This window comes from Protopterus annectens, chromosome 4.part1 (assembly GCF_019279795.1).
Source record: "Protopterus annectens isolate FY-2018-M chromosome 4.part1, PAN1.0, whole genome shotgun sequence".
NCBI lineage: Eukaryota > Metazoa > Chordata > Ceratodontiformes > Protopteridae > Protopterus > Protopterus annectens.
This window is the reverse complement of record NC_056734.1, coordinates 129,978,185-130,000,707: the sequence shown is the minus strand read 5'-3', so window position 1 is coordinate 130,000,707 and position 22,523 is coordinate 129,978,185.

The following is a 22,523-nucleotide window of genomic DNA, read 5'->3' as shown; positions in this document are numbered from 1 at the left end:
GACAGTACATAGAATAGACAGGTACACACAGACACACACACACACAGACACAGACACACACACACACACACACACACACACACACACACACACACACACACACACACGTTTCAAAACTTAGAATTTCTTATGGTTGAGACCATAAGACTGAAGTTTTGAAACTTCGAAATGTAAATAAAAAAATAAATAAATAAAAACAAAAAAAAAATCTTTTTTTTTTTTTTACACTTTTGCAGGAGGGGCAAACCTCCCTGTACCCCCCACACCCCCTACTACTGAAATATACCAACTCTGAGATCGCACTACATCGTGGAAAATGCTAAATATACTGTTCCGCTCTGTACAGCGATCTCCATTTAAATGGTTCAAAGTCTCTAAACTTTGATCTTATAGTCTTGACAATAAGTATTTCAAAGTTTTGAAACTTCAAAATTTAGAAGTAGACTTATATATATATATATATATATATATATATATATATATATATATATATATATATATAAAATCTAAAAGCATAAGATTCTCAGGGAAAATGCCAATAGAAAAATATCTAAACTTAATATTGTCTAAATTTAAAAATATCTAAATACAAAATATTGAAAAAAATTATACTAGTGAAGGGTTTATGCCCTTTCCCCACTGTTGTGTAACCTTAAAGTTGATATATATAATTAGCAGGGGGTGTGGGGGGTGAAGGGGGTCTTACCCTGCCCTGTAAAAACATTAGTTTTGGATGTGGTTAGATTTTGTCAATATTTTCTATATAAATGTTTTAAGTTTAGATATCTTTCTCTCAATATTTTTCCTGTCGATCATATGCTGTTTAGATTATTTTACATAATCCTATTTTTAGCAAATGGAATTCACAAGTTGTTGCTTAAAGTTTACAAAAAAGAAAGGAAAAACTGTTATAAAATACATTTTGAAATTAAGAAAGAAAGTAACTGTAATAATATGGATATGTTAGTATACTAGCTAGGCTTGAAAGCATTTTGCTTAAATAATGAACAAACCTGAGGTGGTCTAGATTGGCACATGTAGAAACTATGTTACAGGGCACTAAAGGCAATATCATTTTACATATGACAGTTGAAACCAAGCATGACATGTAAGATATAATGGCAGATGAGACAGGCAACTCTCCTTACATGATGTAATACCTCTGTAAATTATCATGAGCTAAAGAAAAACACACATTTTAAGTTATACAACTTCAGAAAATCAGTGTAAGAGACCACAGAAGATTAAGGATTATGGTCAAGACATGTAACTTGTACAACCCCTAGAGTGAAATCAAAACATAAATAATGCAAAGTTGTATGAAAAAATGAGATCGCACTACATCGTGGAAAATGCTAAATATACTGTTCCGCTCTGTACAGCGATCTCCATTTAAATGGTTCAAAGTCTCTAAACTTTGATCTTATAGTCTTGACAATAAGTAATTCAAAGTTTTGAAACTTCAAAATTTAGAAGTAGACTTATATATATATATATATATATATATATATATATATATATATATATAAAATCTAAAAGCATAAGATTCTCAGGGAAAATGCCAACAGAAAAATATCTAAACTTAATATTGTCTAAATTTAAAAATATCTAAATACAAAATATTGAAAAAAATTATACTAGTGAAGAGTTTATGCCCTTTCCCCACTGTTGTGTAACCTTAAAGTTGATATATATAATTAGCAGGGGGTGTGGGGGGTCAAGGGGCTCTTACCCTGCCCTGTAAAAACATTAGTTTTGGATGTGGTTAGATTTTGTCAATATTTTCTATATAAATGTTTTAAGTTTAGATATCTTTCTCTCAATATTTTTCCTGTCGATCATATGCTGTTTAGATTATTTTACATAATCCTATTTTTAGCAAATGGAATTCACAAGTTGTTGCTTAAAGTTTACAAAAAAGAAAGGAAAAACCGTTATAAAATACATTTTGAAATTAAGAAAGAAAGTAACTGTAATAATATGGATATGTTAGTATACTAGCTAGGCTTGAAAGCATTTTGCTTAAATAATGAACAAACCTGAGGTGGTCTAGATTGGCACATGTAGAAACTATGTTACAGGGCACTAAAGGCAATATCATTTTACATATGACAGTTGAAACCAAGCATGACATGTAAGATATAATGGCAGATGAGACAGGCAACTCTCCTTACATGATGTAATACCTCTGTAAATTATCATGAGCTAAAGAAAAACACATATTTTAAGTTATACAACTTCAGAAAATCAGTGTAAAAGACCACAGAAGATTAAGGATTATGGTCAAGACATGTAACTTGTACAACCCCTAGAGTGAAATCAAAACATAAATAATGCAAAGTTGTATAGAAGGGGAACCTAAATGATAAATAGGGGACACAATTGAGTATGACAGTACCTCGTGGCAGGAGCATTCAGTAGGACTATCTAATTGAAGGTGACTGGTTCAGGGCTCAGTTCGAGCTATTTAATTGATGCAGGGCTCAGTTTGAGCTATTTCATTGGTGCAAGGCTCCAAACCATCTGAGAGAACTATGAATGCTAAATTTCAGTTTTACTACTGCATTTGTTGTACTTTACTGTATTTCACACCAACTGCTGCTTTCAGTTATTTAAGAAAAGACCTTTTCTGCTTTTTTATTCTGCTGCTATATTTAACTTTGGAAAGGGCTGCACTGCTTTTTACTCTATTGCCTATTTAATTTAAGAAAAAAAAAAGTATTCTGCTTTTATTCTGTTGTTGCACTTCTGTTGGCCATAGTATAGATTGGATTCAGACCGGCTGAATCTAATTCTGCTTGAGGACTGAGCACTAAAAATCAGGACACCTTCTTTTGGATAACCCCCCCACCCCCACCCCATACTCTCTTGGCAGGAGCATACAGTAGGATTATCTAGTTGAAGGTTACAGGTTCAGGGCTCATTTTGACCTATTTCTTTGGTGCAGGGCTCAATTTGAACTTTCTCATTGGTTTCTTTGTATTAGCTTATTTGCTCTTGATTGCGAGTAGTGCACCGTTGTGCACCTCCATGAAGGGAGGTAACTCTTGGCTGTTATAGACGCAGAAGAGCCAATAGATGTATTTTCCATTAGAAGCAGCTGCTATCTAGCAGAACAGTTCTTAAACAACTCTTGGCTGTTCAGTGAACCACCCAGCAGTGATTTTACCTCTTACCTAGCAACATCAGGCCTATAGATCCCCTTTTTAATAGACCTCCTACTGTACACCCAATAGGTTAGTCCCCTTAAAATAGACCCTACCTGATACCACCATCTTTTTCTCCTTATCTGTGGAGATACCTGGTTCAAACCTTGCATTATGGACTCTCAGTTTCCCTCTGTTTCTCCTGCTAGCTTGATTGACATTTTTTTTTGAGAAAGTGCAGCAACTGCCTATTTGCTCCTAAATCACTCAAGTACAATTTGCGAGAGATGCTCCTACACTAAGAATCTGGAATCATAGCTCTCTTGCTCCCGAAACAGCAATACTAAACAGGTTGTAAGCTCACACAACTCGCCTCCTACTCATATTATGCACCCAATGCATAAAACTTCATATGCTGAGGTACTCTTCAGAATCCTACCTAGACACCAGAGACCTTCAAAACACAAACATGCTACACCTAACACTACACTCCAAGCACCCAATACACATAAAAACACTAACACCAGTGTCTTACCAGATAAGCCCTTAAGACAATGCGCATCCATTTCAAATGTTTTACTTATAGGTGACTCTCTAGTAAGACATGCAGACGCCACAGTCACCAGGTTAAACAAGGAGGAGTTTACGGTCATCTGTTTGTCTGGTGCAAGGATTCGTCAGATCACACATGCACTCAATTCTCTCAACAAAAAGTACTGTTATGACTCTGTCATAGTCCATGTTGGTGTGAATGACTTGAGACATACCTCTGTAGACTATATGAAGAGAGACATGATTGAGGTCTCTGAATATGTGTTTCCGGCAGTTATGTCCCTAGCTCTGAGTAGCATTTTACCCTCATCTAGGATGTTACCACAGTATAAACAAAAAAATGATTGTCTTCAATAATTGGCTAAGTTTCTGGTGTCATTCTAAGGGGATCCAGTCCCTGTCAGCCTGGGATGACATGGCCTGCTTTCCCAGAGATGGACCTCAACTGGCCCTCTATGCTTTCAGTTGCTCGCTAAGGCACTTGCCACCCCTATAATGCCTTTTTTAGGCAAGGTTGCAAAAAAAATTTCTGACATGAAAATATCAAACAAAAAGTAAGTAAATGTCATGCTGCTAAATGTTAGGAGTTTAAATCATAAACTGCACTCCTAGAAGCACCCTTTTTCCTAGAAGATGTTGATGCCTGTGCAGTCACAGAAACCTGGTTCAAGGGCGCAGTAAGTACCCTGGCCTTGCAAGACTACAATGCTTTCCACACTTTCAGACCACAAATTAAAGGTGTGAGAACCAAAGGAGGTGATGTATCTATTTTCATTAAAGATAATTATGCCTCAAGACTGGTTAGACAAGATAACTCTTTGGAGTTACTCCAAGTCCAAATTACCATGCATAAGACTCCCCTTCATGTTATTGCCAGTTACAGGTTTGCTTCCATGAACCAAGAAGCCCATACAGCTTACGTAGACATACTTGGGACAATTAAAATACAACCTAACACCCTAGTCATTGGTGATTTCAGTTATCCCTACATTAATTGGGAAACTTATACTGCGGTGGTGGTGCTGCGGTAGCATTGTCGCCTCACAGTTAGACGTTGCCCGTTCAATTCTCAGTTAGAACATCTTCTGCGTAGTGACATGCGTGAATGGGTGCTCCTTCATTGAAGGTTGTGCATTAGGCCCGGCAAGCCAGTATGTAAAAATCTACTGCCAATCATTAGCGGACCGGAGTTCTGCTGTGGCGACCCCTAACCGGGAAAAGCCAAAAGACACAAACAAAATATGAGCCCAAATGCACTCGCACAAAAATTTCTGAATTTTGTTAACTCAAATTCCCTAGAACAAATAGTGTACCACCCCACAAGGTTCTCAAATATTCTAGACCTGGTCCTCACCAATATGAGTGAATGAGGTAACGCCTCAAGTCTAGGGTCTGAGCAGGTTAAATCCAACCATAAATTAGTCATTTTTGAAGTCACAATAACCCCAGAACTCTCCAAAGCAGAAGTCAGGCTAAACAACTTCACCAGAGCTAAGTATACCCTCCTAAGGGATGGTATAATTGACTTCCACACTCCAGTTTCCACAGAGGACATTGATGGCTACACTAAGGTATACACTGATGCCCTGTATAAACATCTACAGAAATGTATAGACATAGCTGTCATAATAGGACTAATGCAAGATCCTCAAGAAAAAAATAAATCACCCCATGGCCAAGTAGGCCATGTAGCGTTAATAGATTATACAATAAGTGAAAGAAGCTGCTTCTAAAAAACAAAAGTGAGAACCCAGAACTGGAAGAGCACCCTTCTCAGCCTAAACAAGCAAATAAGACAACTCATAAAATCTTCAAAGAGCAACTATGAGAAAATTTAGCAACCATAGCCCAGGATAACCATAAGGCTTCCTTCAGCTATGTCCGTGACCGAAAAAGTAGGACTCAGATGTGTGGTGAACTAATTGTGGATGGTATCACACATACTGACCCTGCAGAAATTGCAAACATGCTAGCAGACAGGTTTGATGAAAACTTCAACCCCTTATCCCTCCCAAGCATAACACAAACCATGTCTTCAACATCACCTCCTCCCTGCATCTTCAAAGAGCAAGTCATCAATACTCTCTCCAGTACTAAGAAGACAGCCTCCATGGGACCAGATGGCATTCTGGGCTGTGTTCTTAATGTCATTAAAGAAGAGTTAGCTACTCCTCTGGGCACCCTATTCAACCTCAGCCTGAGTACTGGCTTTGTCCCCACTGAATGGAAAACAGTGACTGTTATCCCCTTCGCCCCTCTACAAGGGTGGTTCAGCAACAGACCCGGGTAACTATAGACCCATAAGTTTAGCCACCCTCATCTGTAAGGCAATGAAACGTATCATCATGGATCTCATAAATAAGGATATAGGTGACCTCCAAACCCTAGATCCTTCCCAGTTTGGTTTTGTCAAGGGTAGGTCATGCCTGCTAAACCTTGTGGACTTCTTTGAGAATTTGACCAAAGCCATAGATGAAGACAAAGCTGTGCTCACAGCCTATCTTGACTTGGCCAAGGCCTTCGATGCAATCCCACATTTGGACATCATTGACAAAATAAACCAGTTGAATATCAACTCCTATGTTGTCAGGTGGGTTGCAAACTAGCTCACATATTGCCAACACTCAGTCAAAGTGGGAGACTTCACCTCTACCAGCAGACCTGTCGCCAGTGGGGTGCCCCAAGGGTCAGTTCTGGGTTCCCTCTTGTTTGGCATATACTTCTCAGAAGTTCAGGCCAAAACAGAGGGACTGTGACTAACCACATTTGTGGATGACTGCAAATTAGGTACTATCATTGAATCCCCTAGTGATGTCAGTGTTCTTCAAAAGGGGTTTACACAGACCAATGATTGGTGCCAAAGCCATGGTCTTTAACTAAATGCTACAAAATGCACCATCATTCCCTTCAGTAAAAACAATGTCACTGCTGATTTTAAAATGAACAATAATACCCTAAGTACCAATTCTGCAGTGAGAGACTTGGGAACACAAGTTGACTGTGACCTCAGCTTCAACTACCATGTGTCTACTGTGGTGAGGAAGACATTCTACGTCACTTACCTGATTAGCAAAGACATTGCCTGAAGAGCAAAAAAAGGTTATAACTCCCTCATCCCTTATTGAATATAATGCTCCCTTTGGTATGTACCGTACCAGACACCTGCAGCAATTTGAGAGACCTCAGAGATTTCTAAATAAGAAAATTCATGGTCTCCAGCAACTGTCTTATACGGACAGACTGAAGTTGCTGTCACTGTACTCAGCAGCATATAGACTACTTAGAAGTGACTTATATCTGACTTACAGGGCCATCTCTGACCCAAATCTTATGAAAATGCTGCACATCCATAAGTCAAATGGGACTAGAGTCATCCATTCCAGAGACCTCAATCTAGCCTCGACATAAATAGGACCTGCTGGAGAGACATATACATCTCTCAGAGGTTGCCACTCCTCAGGAATAGGCTTCCAATCCATGTCAAGAAGAGCACCTCCATGACTCTGTTTAAGTGCAACCTGGATGACTGGATGGGAAACCGTAAATTTCTATCTGGGATTGCCCCTGCTTCTTTCCTGGACATGGGCAGTCCTTGCCAGAAAAATCTTAGGTATAGACAATATCCCTCATCTAGTATTACACTGGAACTTAACAGCTATGCTTGTAAAGACCTCCGGGTCACTAGCCTAGTAACATCCTATGAACCTTTGAACCTATAAAAAACAAATGAAGAGAGCATAAACAGAACTATGATATGCATGCAGTGACTTTCATTTAACAAAACATTTAAAGTAATTATGCTTAGCGTGAAAGAGTGCAGGACTATAAAAAGCCACTTAACAGTTTAGTACATAGAAAGTGAGGTAGTTAATTTCCACATAAACACATCTGTCCAGCAAAAGAAAACCCTGGCTACTTTACTCACCCTACTTAATGGTGCACAGCAACTCTTTAGAATCATATCAGAGTCCAGATCTTGCATATTAACGCTATCAGCTATTGATGAACCTCATCCTGTAGTCCTGAGTTTGACTCTGTCATTTTTAATTTGTCCACTGTATGACTTCAAGCAAGTCAATTTACCCCCACAGTGCTCCAAGTTTACTCTGAAAAGAGACACTTGTGGCCAATGGATTTACCTGTAACAAATATAATAAAAGAAATATCACAATATTAATCACATCTAGGAAAGATATAAAAAGTACAGAAGAAAGTAGTCAAGTGCAGCACGAGCCATTCATGAATATATAGTGGCTATAAAAAGTTTACACACCCCTGTTAAAATGCCAGGTTTTTGTGATATAAAAAAATGAGACCACAATAAATAATTTCAAAACTTTTCCCACCTTTAATGTGACCTATAACCTGTGCAATTCAAATGAAAAACAAACAAATCTGTTAGGGGAAAAAGTATAAAAAATAAAAAACGTACAATAAGCTGGTTGCATAAGTGTGCACACCCTTAAACTAATACTTTGTTGAAGCATCTTTTGATTTAATTACAGCATTCAGTCTTTTTGGGTAGGAGTCTATCAGTGTGGCACATCTTGACTTGGCAATATTTGCCCACACTTCCCCACAAAAGCACTCCAAATCTATCAGATTGCGAGGGCATCTCTTGTGCACAGCCCTCTTCAGGTCACCCCACAGATTTTCTATTGGATTTAGGTCTGGGCTCTGGCTGGGCCATTCAAAAACTTTAATTTTCTTCTGGTGAACCCATTCTTTGGTTGATTTGGATGTATGCTTGGGGTCATTGTCATATTGAAAGGTGAAATTCCTCTTCATCTTCAGCTTTCTAGCAGATGCCTGAAGGTTTTGGGCCAAAAGTGACTGGTATTTGGAACTGTTCATAATTCCCTCCACCTTGACTAAAGCCTCAGTTCCAGCTAAAGAAAAGTAACCCAAAAGCATGATACTGCCACCACCATGCTTCACCATGTGGATGGTGTTCTTTTGGTGATGCGAAGTGTTGTTTTTGCACCAAACATACCTTTTGAAATTGTGGCCAAAAAGTTCAACCTTGGTCTCATCAGACGATAACACATTTTCCTACATGCAGCCGGGCCTGGATGTTTTTCTGTATAAGAAAAGACTTCCGTCTTGCAACCCTACCCCATAGCCCAGACATATGGAGAATATGGGAGATTGTTGTCACATGTAGTACACAACCAGTACTTGCCAGAAATTCCTGTGGCTCCTTCAGTGTTGTAGGTCTCTTGGTAGCCTCCCTGACCAGTATTCATCTTGTCTTTTCATCAATTTTGGAGGGGCGTCCATTTTTTTGCAACATCACTGTTGTCCCTTATTTTCCACACTTTTTGATGACTGTCTTCACTGTGTCCCATGGCATATCCAATGCTGTGGAAATGTTTTTGTACCCTTCTCCTGACTGATACCTTTCAACAATGAGATCCCTTTGATGTCTTGTAAGCTCTCTGTGAACCATGGCTTTTGCTGTAGCGGGCAAATGTAAGGAAAATCCTGCTAAGACAGCTGAACTTTATTTGGGGTTAATCAGAATCTTTTTAATTGATGGCAGGTATGTACCCAAGAAGACTGAATGTTGTAATTAAATCAAAAGGTGCTTCAACAAAGTATTAGTTTAAGGGTGTGCACACTTATGAAACTAGCTTATTGTATGTTTTTTTATTTTTTATATTTTCCCCCTAACAGATTTGTTTGTTTTTCAATTGAATTGTACAGGTTATAGGTCATATTAAGGAGGCTTAGGCAATTCTGTTGGCTACCTCAGTCTACCTCAGCATGATAGAGGTACCACTAAGGTGGTTAGAGTTGATTGACTAAGCCCAGTCTGTGGATGAAAATGACTGACCCCCTGCTGTCTTTAGACACAGTTAAATCATTGATCTGTCTTAGGAGACTATTATGCATTTAAAAGTTGCAATGTACACATGTGAATACCTTTTTTGCTATTTGAATGCAGATATCTAAAATCTGCACAGACAATAAAATTGATATAATTGGTGAGTAGAAGCCAAGATAAAGATGAAAGTGACTGATCCTTTTATTTTACACTAGTGTGTGTGTGTGTGTGTGTGTGTGTGTGTGTGTGTGTGTGTGTGTGTATATGTTTGAGTGTGCATATGTGTGTGTGTGTGTGTGTGTGTGTGTGTGTGTGTGTGTGTGTGTGTGTGTGTGTGTGTGTGTGTGTGTGTGTGTGTGTGTGAAGCAGGTTGGAATATTTTACTATACCCATTGTTTACTCTTATTTTATTTTTATCACGATCAACCATCTGAAATTATTCAGACAATAAAGTAGCTATAGTTGGTGCGTACAGGGTACTCTGCAACTGACATTTGGCTTTGCAGGATGAGCATGTTTCTTTAAAGCAGGTAGGTATGTATTATTGTTACCATTGTTTATTTATTTTTATTTGATCACAATCAAATATCTGAAGACAATAAAATGTCCATATAAATAGATCAGTCTGTGGATGAAAGCAACTGATCTCTGCTGTTATTGACACAGTTAAGTCATTCATCTGGCTTAGCAGGAGTGCTGTCCTTTTTTTGTACTGGAATATATTACTTAGGCTATTTTTTTATTCGATCATAATCAGACATCTGAAATATACATAGACACCAAAGCCATTAAAATGGGTGGACAAAGAGCAGTCTATGAATGAAAGTGACCCATGCTTCCCTTAAAGTTAAATAATTGATTCAGTTTAGCAGAATCACTGTACATATGTGTGAAGCAAGTTCGAATACATTACTGTGGACATTATTTTTTTCTTGATCACAATTAGGCATCTGAAGTGTGTCCAGACAATAAAGTGGACTACAGTGACTCACCCTGCTTTCATTTGACACAGTTAGACATTGAGCTGGGTTAGCAGAACTACTATACATTTGTGTGAAGCAAGTTGAAATATATTAATATGGTCATTTTTTTAAAAATTTGATCACAGACATTTGGAGTGTTCATTGATAATAAAGTGGTTGTAATTGGTGATATAAGGCAGTTTGTGGATGAAAGTGACAAATTTATGTTGTTGTTTGCACAGTTAAAGCAATTTGTGCTTGACAGGACTAATGTGTATTTCTGTGAACTGAGCAGGAATAAATTATTATGGTCTTTTTTCATCACAGTCAGACATCTGAAGTGGGAAAATGTGGCTACAAATGTTAGGTACTGGGAAGTTTTGAATGGAAGTGAATGATCCATGATGTTGTTTGTTACCCATTTCATCTGTCTTGGCAGGACTAAAGTGGCTATTATTCCTGGCTATAGGTGTAGTTATGGATGAAAGCGACTGGCTCCTTCTGTTATAACAGTTATTTTGTCATATTTCTTATCCAGAAAACTAACACTTGTCTTCTGGATGCAAAAGGCAAATTTTCCCTTTACTAGTCTGCTTGGTTTGTGTTGTTATACTGTGATGTGGTATAACATTGTGTGACTTGTCCTAATATTGCAGATAACAGTTTGGATTTTGAGAGAGAAGTAATGTTTGCTCTGCATGTTTCTTAGATTGTCAAGAAACTTATGTTTTTTTTTTTTTGGTAAAGGCAAAAATGATCTGTTCCACTTGTATCTCCTCTTTTCCAAGATATTTGCTAATTACTGTTCTGCCATCAAGTAAATGGCAAAGATATGGCTGTTCCATATTATGGCTTTATAAAAGTCAATAAAATGTTGATCTGGAGTATGTTTCAAGATAAGTGAACTGTGGTTTTTTTTGTTCAGTTCATTGGATATGCCACCTGCTTGATGTGCACAGAGTTGCCAGTATGATGGAATGCAGTCTTAGATGGCATTATACAACCAAGTATACAGATATGTATGCAAAGTACAGTTGCAGGAAAAGGGCTGAACTGGCTTCACACTTAAAACCATTCTCTCTGCACAGCAAAACATGTTCCAGAAAAGTGAACAGAAATCTGATGCAGTAGTATAAGCAAGTTACAGGATGTGTGAAAAAAATAGGTACAACTGGCAAACTGTTTACAGAGTCTGTGAATGACTATGTGGTCCAGGTGGCTGAAGTTGTTTACCCAGCAAAGGCAGGTTTGTTTGCTAATGTCACTTTGCCAGCAATACTGTTATTCTATGGATGCAATTGATATTTATGATCAGTTATGTTAAAAAGCTAAAACATTCAGGGTTTGCTTTATGACACTTGATATAAGCAGTGATATAACTCAGGTTGTACAGCTGGCATTTTTTATCATGACAATGAATGAAAAAGTTATGCAGCAGTTGTTAACTTTGCTTTTGCTCCCCAGGACATTGTTTATTGGATCCACTATTGACACACAGTTATCCCTTTTGGTTCAGTGCCATGGAAGCTGAGCACTCCTAGGCTGCAAAAAGCCCTGCCATTTTTCCCACTTGGGAGTTCTCAATATGCCATTTGTTCCCCATGGGAGGTAGAAAATGGGCTATCTTGCTGGTCCTGGGGAAAGCCTACCCTGTCTGAACTGAGAGTATTTCCTCCTCTCCTTTTGGTGGTTCTGCCAAACCTGCTACTGCAGTCTTCAAATGGGAAGAGATACCTCCACATGCAGAATTCCACTTGTCTTACTGGTGATAAGTTCCATAACTGTGCATGCTTGACTGGCTTGATCTTCACAGGGCAGCACCTAATGCTGTGTCACTTTCTGAGGAAGCAAAGTTTTTTACCTCCCCCCAGAATGGGCAATATAATAATAGCTGCTAACTCTCATTCTGTCCAGTCAGCTTCAACAGGTGTCAGAGCCACTAATCTAACCCAAATTGCCTGTCCCATTGTCAGGGCTTTATCCCTCAACACCACAAAGCTGACCAAAGAGTTATTAACTATGACTGCTTTACAGTTTAACAACAGAAATATTTTCCAGGAGCTGTGTGAAGGAATTGAAAACAGAGATCATCCATAGGATGGGCTAACTGGCATCACTATAGATCAGATGGTGCCCCATCAATGACTGGAGATAAAAATGGTGTTATAGCAGTGATACTGAGGAAACTGCAGCAGGAAAAATGTGCAACCACTCATTACTTTCCACTGCATCATTCATCAGTGGGTACATTACAGTAAGTACTTAAATATTCATAATATAATGTCATTGGTAATTAAATGCACAACTTACATCTGTTCCAGAGGCTTGCAATATTGTTAGTTTTTATGCATTTCTAAAAGAGAATAATTCCTATTCTCTACTTACAGACGTATATTTGCTAAGTAGTGGGGAGATGTTGTCAAGGTTTTTAGAACTTAGAGCAGAAAAAAAACATTCTTAGAGCAGCACAACTTGGATTTTCCTCAGCTTGAGGACACACAGTGGTTGTTGGAGCTTTCTATGATTAAAGACAGAACACAGCAACTAAATGCAGTTAACTTAGCTCCAGGAACCATAGACAGCTCATTACAGTGATGTATTTCATGTGTAAAAGCACTTACAATCAAAGATTGATAGTGGAGAACTCAGCTGTCACAGAATAATCTTGGTCACCTCCCAACATGCAGGATTTTGGTATAAAAGTTCAAAGCATTTTTATATAGATCAGCTACTTGATCTGACACTGATTTGCAGACCCTTTCTCCCTGGTGCGGACATTGCTCTGAATGAATTGCAAATGGAATTTACTGATCTGTACTGTAACACTGAGTTGAAGAGATACTCAGAGAAACCAGGCAAGAACTGCACAAATTCTGACAGCTGTTAAAGAGCTTCAAAAAGACAATGTTCCTCTTTGGCAGCACATATGTATGTGGCAAACTGATTTTCATCATGTGCTTTAATAACTCAAAGCACAGCTCCTGAGTGAAGCATGACAAATTTGCAGCAATCCTCAAGATTTCCCCTGCAACTTTTGTTAAGGCAGACATTTGCAGATCTTCTAAGAAGCATTCCTATGTGTCCAGTGGAAAACATTGACATGCTGAAGGTAAACATAATTAATGCTGCCACCATGCATGACAAGTGACTTTTACAGATTACAATTTTCATTTCACCAGATGTTTGGTGGGAAACACACTGATAAAGTAAACATGACAAGCAGTTTGAATGGTTGTTCTTTTTTCATTTGTAGTGCTCTGACATTCTGCTTTGTTTAATTATTGGGCTCAGAACTTACAGCTCCATGCTTTCCATGTGTAATTTTCAGTTATTACAATTCTGTTGTAATTGCTCAGTGAATATAAAACAAGTACAGAGCGGTGAAGTACAATGACAGTGACTTAATCTGAATCTCCAGGGCCTTGTACAAATGAATACAGTGAGCTAACATTCTGGGAGGTTTCACACCACAGTAATGGGACTTATGACTACTGCAGATTACCCAGAGAGAGAGGATTTTCTTGTAGTTTTATGGCTGAAAGATAGGAACCTTGCAGTTATTAACATATTGACTAATTACAGCTGTGTTTAAATGTCAATGAAGCATACATTCTTTGGGAATGAGTGACAATGAACCTTATCCCTAAAAAATCAAAACTAGTTGCAACTAATCCTGTATAACTGCTCTGTGAAGGATGAAAAACTATTTACAGCAAACTACTGTGGTGGTGGTGCTGTGGTAGCATTGTCACCTCACATTAAGACGTCCTGTTCGATTCTCAGCTAGAGCGTCTTCTGTATGGAGACATGTGTGCATGGGCATACCTTCGTTGAAGGTTGTGCGTCAGGGCTGGCAACTCGGCATGTAAAAATCTACTGCCAATCATTAGCGGACCGGAGTTCCGCTGTGGCAACCCCTAACCGGGAAAAGCCAAAAGACACAACTTCTAGCAAAAAGTATATAGCAGAACTGTTATTATGAACAAGCACTACTCCTGTTTAATTCCTTCAGAGAAAACAAAGTGTTTTACCTTTGAAAGTAAAATAGATGACATTCTTTATGTTTATATAGACTGTAGCTACATTATTTATTGGTAATCAATCATCAGTGATTCAATGCAAGAAATCAAATACAACAGTACAAATAAATAACAGCCTGAACCATCTTAAATGCTAAATCTCCAGCACAGCCTAAACAACCTCACTTGATCAAGGATGGAACAAGGGTCCATTTTCAGTCACAACCTATTTGCAGTAACATGCACTGTACAAAAAAGTAAAAATGCAAGTCAGCAGAAACAATTCTAATCTATTTAACAATAAAATGAAAGAAATGCTGCATAATACTGTTAAATTAAGGACACAAGTATGTCCAGTGTAATTCAACTGTTATGGTAGCCTCTACAGCAGTGGTGGTAGCCTCTGTAGTCACTGGGTGTAGACATGATGAATGCCATTTATCACCAATCATTAATGATAAAGCTTCCTTCACAACCCACATTAGAATCTGAAAATGGTGCAAGAGAACACATTTCAGTATGTCTTTCAGAAAATCATTATTCTATATTCATTGTACCCTTCCTATATATATTTGCCTAATTTATATACTGTTTTGTTTACTTATTAACCTACAATTTTCTTAACACGACTAGTGCATTAGTCTCCAGCTAAGTTCCATTATGTTGATAAATATATGGCTATAGAACTAGATTATGGAGTTGCGTTACTCTCCATTTAAATTATACAATGCCAGATATTATCCCCAAACTGATGGTCTGCCAACAACAAGGATAGTGGTATCTTTCCCTTACCTTGCAGTACCAAACACTCTGAGATACTTAGTAATCATTTTAAGCCAGCTAGCTTTAATAAACTCAATCTCAGTTTTAAAGATAGTAGCCATAATAATAATAATATCTTGCATGCACTAGGATCTTTTCCTAAAACATCATTCCACAAACTCACCTGCTTCCCTTTCTAGGTGTCTCCTCCTTCCATTTTTTTCATTCTTACATGTATAAATAATATTCTTCTTTCATAATAATGTTGGCTTTTCTGTGAATCTAATCAGTTTACTTGATACACTTCACATTTACCATTGTTCCATGCTTCTGTGTCTGCTCATGCTGATAAATGATAGCACATTGATGTTGCGCTATTCACTTTTGACAGATAACATGGTTTGAAACCTGTGCAGAACACCTTTGTGTTCTTACCATACCCTGTAGTGCCATCTGCAAGAGAAATGGAGAAAGGCAACAGTCATCCCTCTGCACAAAGGTGGGCTATCTACAGACCCATAGGTCTCACTAGTCTTATATATAAAGCCATGGAAAGAATTATCATGGAGATGATCAATAGAGATATAGTAAACCTCCAGATACTGGACCCATCTCAGTTTGGCTTCGTCAAGGACAGATCATGCCTACTCAACCTGGTGGACTTCTTTGAGAAGGTCACCAAAGCAATTGATGAGGGCAAAATCGTTCACACTGCGTACCTTGAACTAGCCAAGGTATTTGACACAATACCCCAGTTGGGCATTGTTGACAAACTCAAGAGGTTAGGTACAAAACCCATATGTCACCCAGTGGATAGCCAGCTGACTCACAGACAGGACCCAGGAAGTTAGAACTGGGGAGTCCATCTCTACAAAGAGGTCATACGTGGAGCCCCTCTGGGATCAGTCCTTGGACCACTCCCTTTTGGCATTTACTTCTCAGAAGTCAAGGCCAATGTCAGCAGTCTCTGGCTGACTAAATTTGCAGATAATTGCAAATTAGGAGCTGCCATTGAATCTCACACTGATACAAATGTTCTCCAGGAGGGGCTGACAGGGTCTGTATTAGATCACTGAACGCTTAAAAAAGTGAAAGGCGATTAATCGACCCTATGTAAGCAAAAGCTTACAGTGTCTCCGTGTCAGAACAGCAAATTTTTTTTACAAGGGAAAAAAAGTCGCTGTTCCAAAAAAAAAAAAAAAACAGTTTCAAACATTACATTCAGTGGGGGCTGTGCCCCCCATCCCCCTACTTAAATATACCAACTCTGAGACCACACTAAAGTGCCGAAAATGGCAAAGTACCGAAGCGGACAAATGAATTCTTTCCCAGAGAAAGAATTCGCTTAACAGCCGCTTCGATATTTTGCGTTTTCAGCCTTTTATGTTCAACCAAGACACATTCGAAAGAATGCGTCTTCGGTAAGGTTACCATATGTCTGGGTTTCCCCGGACACGTCCTCTTTTTTGGGCTCCTGTCCGGGCAGTTTTTGAATATTCTGCAATTTGTAAAACCCGGACAAATCGCAGAATTTTCAAAAACTAGACATCCCTATTTCAGAGTCTTTCCTCCGCTTTTTTTTTTTTTTTTTGATTGGCTCATATACCGGTATATGAGCCAATCAAAAAGCAGAGCTCTGTTCAATGCGGAACTGCCTGATATTCCGCATTGAACAGAAGAGGGTCCACTGTGCGAGGTTTTGATTGGCTCGTATACCGGTATATGAGCCAATCAAAAATCCCCAAACACGGATCTACTTGTCCTTAATTCGGAAATGCATTAAACACAAGACCTTTTTTTTTTTTTGCTCTTCACCCGAAGAGGGGACAAGAATAAAGACCTATTTTATTTTATTTATTTATTTATTTTTATATACAACCAAATATTGTAACCCTAGTCATCGGTCTTGTAATATAGACCCGGCTGACACAGATAAACAACTGGGTCAGAACCATGGACTAAAACTAAATGCCAAGAAATGCATAATAGTATCCTTTGGGAAGTCATCCATCCCTGGTAAATATCATATTGACAATACACCCCTTAAAGTTGACTCAGTAGTCAGGGACTTAGGGACACACATAGACAGTAATCTAGCCTTTGATCATCACATATCTACAGTGGTGAGGAAATCATTCTGTGTTGCGCAACGTATAAACAATGGTATGGGCATCTAAGTCCAAGGAAGTCATTGTTCCACTGTATTCGGCATTCATCAGACCAGTCATTCAGTACAATGCCCCCTTTGGTATGTAATTAACCAGGCATATCCAACAATTGGAATGTACACAGATGTTCCTCACTAAAAGAATACAAGGCTTCAATAGTATGTCCTATGCAGACTGCCTCAAGGCCCTATCCCTGTATTCTGTTTCCTACAGGCTTTTGATAGATCTATGCCTGGCATACAAGGCATTGTCAGACCACACTCTTATGGACCTCCTGCATATCCACAGAACAAACAGTACCGGAGTTACCTGTTCTAAAGTCTTAAACCTTGCCTGTGATATAAATAGGACCTGCTGGAGAGATAGGTATGTATCCTAGAGGCTACCCCATCTATGGAACATCCATATGAAGCAGAGTTCCTTCCTAACCTAATTCAAGTGCAACTTGGACAATTGGATGGGAAACCGGAAATTCATCCCTGGCTTGGCACCTGTGTCTCTAATGGAAACAGGTAACCTGTAAATGATTTATGTCAGAGGCCCATGCTTACACTTATCAAGGGTATCAGAACTTGCCAGAGATTTGGGATGCATGGCTAGGCTTAAAAAGGCCCTTGTGGTTGTTAGCCTAGTAAATACCTATGAACCTATGGAACAAAGGCACCTAAGCCTTATTTGTTCATTGTTACAAAAGCTTTTAGTTCTGTTCCTGAGCCTCTTCTACTGTGCACCTGAACCTTGTATATGTTGCAAAAGCTTTTGGTTCTGTTTCTTAGCCTCTTCTGTCATTTATGTTCTCAAGACATAGAATGCCATGCAGTTGTTTAAACTGTTTTCTTTAAGCTACTTTTCCCACTGCATTTTCAAAGTAAAGATCTTGCCTTTCCTTTCTAGGACTCATCTGTTCAGTGATGGTATCACACAGGGTATTTTTACTCTGGCTTTTATTTACTTTATTTGTACAACTTGGACACATAACCACCCTGAACTAAGTTGCATAATTTATGCTAAAGATAAGAGTGTTTATAGAACTAACAAAGACGTTTTGATATTTCTTGATAACTAACTTTCCAGTTTATACATATAACTGTTCCTCAACTATTTAAGCACTCACTTCTCTACATCAAGCTATACTGTTTCAAATGTAGACAGACATGTCATGGAATCTTCCAACAGTATGTTTGCTGTCCTAGCTAATATGTTACCTACTGAAACAATGCAGTCTTTTAGATAATCCATTCTGTGGCAGGGTTATGCCTTCTCATTCTCCACCCTTGCAGACTATGTTTAGTCAAAAGCAAATCATCATTTAAAAGTGGCATATGCAATTTCAAAGCTACCACTGTAACATTATATCTATAGCCATCAAAAAAGTTTTCTTTAACAACCTCAGAAACAAAAACTGCTATTCTATCCATTAGGCATTCTCTGAGAAATTGTTTCTCACCTGCCAAAATTTACTGGAAGCCTCTGGTTACAAGACATTATTCTTTAGTTGTGCTTAACTCATTCTGTCTTTGGCTTTCTGTTGTGATAATCAATTATTTATTTACTGTAAAGGTTGTCTAATTCCATCTACTTATAAGCTTTATAATGCAAGCACAACATGTTCTGCTACAGGGCCCAAACAATGGAACTGTCATACCTAAGCCATTCTCTTCCACAGCACACAGCTTTCAATGTGTTCTCAAATAATACTTCTTTCCTTAGGATAACATAAAATGCTGTTTGCTCAGTCATGGCCCTAAATGTTAGTGTTCTTGCTGTGAAACAGTGCTATTAGCTCTCATGTGACCACTATCAACCATGTTGACTGGTCCCAGTAGTCTCCATTTGGGCTACATTGGGCAGGTCCTCTACATTCATTGAATGTTTTATCTTAAAAAAGGTTCTTAGTATCATTAGCTTATTCATATCTGAGCCACAATATGATAACTAAGAACCTACAATCAACTGAAAAGGTTACAACAATGGATATGGGCTGTTTGTAAGGATGAAGTGCATGGTGTGCATTTTTTGTTCTAATGTAGCTGCACTTTTTTTCAGCAAATGTGCAGGTTTCCTCTATTTCAACACTTTCATTTACTGGCCCCATACTCAGTCCGACCTTGGGAGCTAATCCACTCTGGCAAGCTTGTTCTTGGTGTGCTAATGATAAAGGACAGGTGGCAGCATGTCATAATATGTATTTATTTATCTGTATGTTTATTTTGCATTAGTTATTTGACTCTATGCCCCTGGTCTTGATTGTTAGTTATGGTTAACAGTTCTGAAGTGGATGAGAGCTGTATGACTTGCAGAATACAGTGTTGAAACTTTAACTTCCAAACCAACTGCCAAGAAGGTGGTGAAAAAGTCGTGGGTAGCTGCTCCCCTCATTTACTTCTTCCTGTGAAACGTTGCACCTACTACTTTCCATTGATTACAGAACTTTAAACCTTACTTATCAAAATGTACTAATCAGTTGTTGCCATGGGATAAGTAAATATATTTCTATTTTCCTTTTCTTTCTTTTCACTTTATTATACTTCTATTGTCTTGTCCATGGGAGTTTTGGTCTATCAACTATTCTGAGGTCATGAACTTGATATTCTGCTTATGCCACATCCACCAAGGACAATCACAAGGCCTTCTTCACATATGTCCACAGTCTCAAAGGCAACACCCAAATCTGCTCTGAACTGGTGATCAATAACACCACATACACAAACGCCATAGATATAGCCAACCTCCTGGCAGACAGGTTCAGTGAAAACTTCACCCCCCTGTCCCCCCCATCAGTAAACCAGGACATCCCCAGCACCTGCCCCCCTCCCTTCATCACCAAGGAGCAGATCCTTAATGCCCTCTCAAAGGCAAAAAATACAGTCTCCATGGGACCCGATAACATCCCTGGTTGTATTCTACATGAACAAAGACACAAGCTCTCAGCTCCATTAGACACCCTATTCAACCAAAGCCTGAGCACCAGCTTCATCCAGCTGAATGGAGGACAGCCACTGTCATTCTTCTACACAAAGGTGGAGTGTCCACTGACTCAGGCAATTGTAGGACAATCAGCCTAACTAGCCTGATCTGCAAGGCCATGGAATGCATTATCATGGACCTTATAAACAAGGACATTGGCAACCTTCAGATGCTTGACCCCACACAGTTTGGTTTTGTTAAAGGGAGATCGTGCCTGTTAAACTTGATCGACTTCTTTGAAATAGTCATCAGAGCCATGGACTAGGGGAAGACAGTGCACACTATCTACCTTGACCTAGCCAAAGCCTTTGACACTATTCCCCACTCAGACATAATAGATAAACTCTCCCAGCTAGGCATCAACCCGTATGTTACCAGATGGGTAGCTAACTGGCTCACTGATAGAACCCACTCAGTCAAAGTAGGGGAAGCCACCTCTATTAGTAGACCAGTAATGAGCAGTGTACCCCAAGGATCAGTCTTGGGGCCTCTACTGTTTTGGATATACTTTTCTGAGGTGCAAACCAAAATCAGTGGTCTGTGGCTGACCAAGTTTGCAGATGACTGCAAGCCAGGTGCTATCTTAAATTCCCCTAATGATGTGAACATCCTCCAAGAGGGCCTTACCCAAACTAATGACTGGTGCCAGAAACATGGCCTTAAACTGAATGCCAAGAAATCCATCATTATCCCCTTTGGGGAAAATGTCATCCCCACTAATTGTCACATTAATAACAATGTACTAAGCATGCAATCAGTCATAAGGGACTTGGGCACCCAGGTTGTTAGCAACCTGACTTTTGACCACCACATTGCCTCCATTGTACGGAAGGCTTTCTACATGGCCCACCTCATAAATAAGGGTATTTCATCCAGGAACAAGGAGGTCATAACATCCCTGTTGTTGTTGTTTGTCTTTCGGCTTTTCCCAGTTAGGGGTCGCCACAGCGGAACTCCGGTCCACTAAAGATTGGCAGCAGTTGTTTTTTATGGTGTTGAGTTGCCAGCCCGATGCCCAACCTTCAATAAAGGCACGCCCATTCAACGCATGTCTTTCGAATGCCCACTCGACCGCTGGGAGGACATGCAGACTCCACACAGAAGGCACTCCCGACCCAAGCCGAGAATCAAACAGGAGAACCTTTTGCTGTGAGGCAACAGCGCTACCACTGCACCACCGCATCCCTGTACTCCTCCTTTATCAGACCCATTATCAAGTACAATGCCCCCTTCGGCATGTACTTTGCCAAGCACATGCAGCAGTTGGAGAGACCACAGAGGTTCCTAACCAGGAAAATCCAGGGTCTCAAACACCTCTGCTATGCAGAAAGGCTAAAAGCCCTGTCTCTCTACTCAGTCTCCTACAGACTGTTCAAAGGTAACCTGTATCTGGCATACAAGGCCATTTCAGGCCCAGCCTTGATGGAGTTGCTGCATATCCATAAAACAAACTCCACGCGTGCAACCTGCATGCAAGGCCTTAACCTGGTCTGTGATAATAGAACTTGTTAGTGGGATAGATTTGTGTCCCAAAGAATTCCCCATCTGTGGAACAGACTCCCTCTCCATGTCAAGCAGAGTACCTCTCTAGCCCTCTTTAGGAGGAACCTGGATGACTGGATGGGAAACAGAAAATATACCCCTGGGATCCCACCTGTGTCCCTACTGGACAGGGGAAACAGGTGCTCTCTTTGAGGGAACATAGGTGAAATTCTTGGCTAGGCTTATAGGGGCCTCCGGGCCAATAGCCTAGTATCATCCTATGGACCTATGACCCTATGCTCTACAACCTGCAGCCTGAATCCAGGACGTATCTGGATAGTTACATCTAGTCTAATCGCTCTTGGCTCTCGTCTAATTACTCTTGTTATTTTCCATATTGTGAAGTCTTTGCTGAGAGCTGGAACCTTTCCATTTATATTAAAAGTAACAATGATTATCCATGTTCTGAAAAAACAATCTTTGGACCCTAAAAGGAAAGAGAACTGCCAACGACCCCCTGCACCAAGAAGTTAAGCTTCCAGTTTAGAGTTTCTTATCAATACCTGTCAGTGGCTGCACATGATCATGAAACTTCCTGGTATTCAACTTTAACTAGTCCTCCATAGAGTGGAGTATCT